The sequence below is a fragment of the Acanthopagrus latus genome, chromosome 9, assembly GCF_904848185.1.
Source record: "Acanthopagrus latus isolate v.2019 chromosome 9, fAcaLat1.1, whole genome shotgun sequence".
NCBI lineage: Eukaryota > Metazoa > Chordata > Actinopteri > Spariformes > Sparidae > Acanthopagrus > Acanthopagrus latus.
In genome coordinates this window covers 19,723,007-19,725,054 of record NC_051047.1, presented here as the reverse complement: position 1 = coordinate 19,725,054, position 2,048 = coordinate 19,723,007, and the positions used below count along the sequence as shown (strand labels likewise).

Genomic DNA, 2,048 nt, shown 5'->3' with positions numbered 1-2,048 from the left:
TATTATTATTATTGGTATTATTATTATTATTATTATTATTATTATTATTATCACTCAATCATTTAGTTATTTTGTTACATTTCTCAGGCAAGATCCATTAAAGCCAACATCATTGACATAAACACGGAAAACCTCAGCTGTTATTAGTTAGGCTACAGTAAATGTATCCAGTCAAACATGATGTAGAGGGATGAGCTAACTCACCCATGATATAATACATATAAACAAAAAGTTTACAATATAAAGTTTTCGTAGTTTTCAGATTGAAACCAACAAAAGAACCCTCTCCTCACCCTCCCCGACAGCAGGGAGCCAGTGTTTGGTGGGAACAAGGCGCTGCAACATGGCGGACATGTTCCATCTGTAGATAAAAGGTTCATTCTGAGGTAACGATAAAACAATGATTCTTCATTTCATTATACACTAATGAAAACATAATTCTAAATATCATATGCCATTTCTCCCAACAGATCCTCCTAAATCCTTCAAGCAACATGACATGTTGCAGGAAAAAGACAACAACACTAAGTTTCTTTACATTTTATCTGGTCTTTGCTTTTACCTCAGAAGTTGAATGAAAATATTTTGTTCACAGCACCAGCCTGGTTCCAATCTCTAAAACTGGTGTAAGGGATTTTAAAATGACACAGCTGATGCGAGTGTAGATGTTACAGTCCTCGTCGTCACTGCCTCATCTTTGCGGGAATCACGTATGCAGCTTCCACACCAAACGGTATGACAGAGGCATGTGAGCACTATGTAGGAGTCATTAGTGTAACTGCCAGTGAAACCTGCCGCAGCGTCGCATGATCTGCCTGCAGGTGACAGTCCTGCGACAGGGCTGATAATGTCAAATCTGAAATGTGAGTGAAAACACTCACTAGAAAATAATCGAAGAAGTACCACTGACATTGATCTGTTTCCTGTGTGATCATATTGTCCTTGAGTGCTATGAGCAGTTTATCAGTTATTGTGAATATATGACAATGTAGATTTAAATATCAATAATGCTGAAAACTTGACCGATAATCGCAGTGCCGATGATATAAATAATGCAGGCTAAAAAGATCAGTTTTCTCTTGATATGGGCTGAGATAAATATAATATTCATATTTTTCTTTATCTTACCTTTTGATGACAATAATGTAGAGAGATGCTGCCATTACACCTGATCTCGCTGTTATTGTCTCGCAAATAATATGCACCAAGTCAGAACCAAGATTAGAAGATCCACATAAGAGTGTGAACGTTGCTTTGTGAGATTTAAATGAACAAATCACAGGTCCTATTCTTTGAAGGCCTCAACACAATCCATAGAAAAAACACACAACCTCTGATGTTCCGTGTGTTTGTCACCACAATCCTCTGACTGAACTCGTTTTGTGTTTGGATCTCTCTCGATGTTTCCACGTATGTATCTTTCTCGACCCTGCAGCCTGGCCGCCGGCTTCACGACTCAAGCGCTGTCCTCGCTGACGCCTCCGCTGTGTTTTTTTTTTTTAAAAAGCGACAGAGAATTCCCTGAACGTCATCGGTGGCATGTAACTCACACATAACACTGAGAGAGACACATACATTCAGCCCTGCAGCACAGCTCATGACTTATTCTCTCTAACATGATGAAAAAAGAGGCCGGGAAGGCGGCTGGAAATGCTGATGAAAAGACAAAACACTATACTCTTTGACACTCCTTCTAGCTTTAATCTATCCATTACATAATATTCTGCATTTTAATTGCTTTAAGGTTGTAACAGCAACTATAGTTTCATACCTAATAATAGATGCTTTAAACCTCCAGAAAGTTTGGTGAATTCATTAATTAATTTTCTTATTTTTGATTGCGTCATATTTAGGTCTATTTCTAACAGTGGTTTAATGTGTTGGTAATAACACCCAAGCAACACGAGGTGATTTTATCTGAGAGAGCCAGAAAAAGCAGCATAATAGAAACAGTATTTGGAAATGTGACTGAATAACAAGACATTAAATTAGACAAAAAGAACAAAAGGGCTACCTGAAGAAGAGGGAGCGGGATGATGTCATTTAGA

General features: G+C 38.0%; 1 long non-coding RNA gene across 1 annotated transcript; it reads left to right on the top strand.

Moving 5' to 3' along the window:
* Nucleotides 1-262: 262 nt before the first annotated feature.
* Nucleotides 263-1,678, top strand: LOC119026435. Its single transcript, XR_005077148.1, has 3 exons — nucleotides 263-386; nucleotides 471-733; nucleotides 1,436-1,678. It is a non-coding gene; the product is annotated as an uncharacterized LOC119026435 (long non-coding RNA).
* The last annotated feature ends 370 nt before the right edge of the window (nucleotides 1,679-2,048 follow it).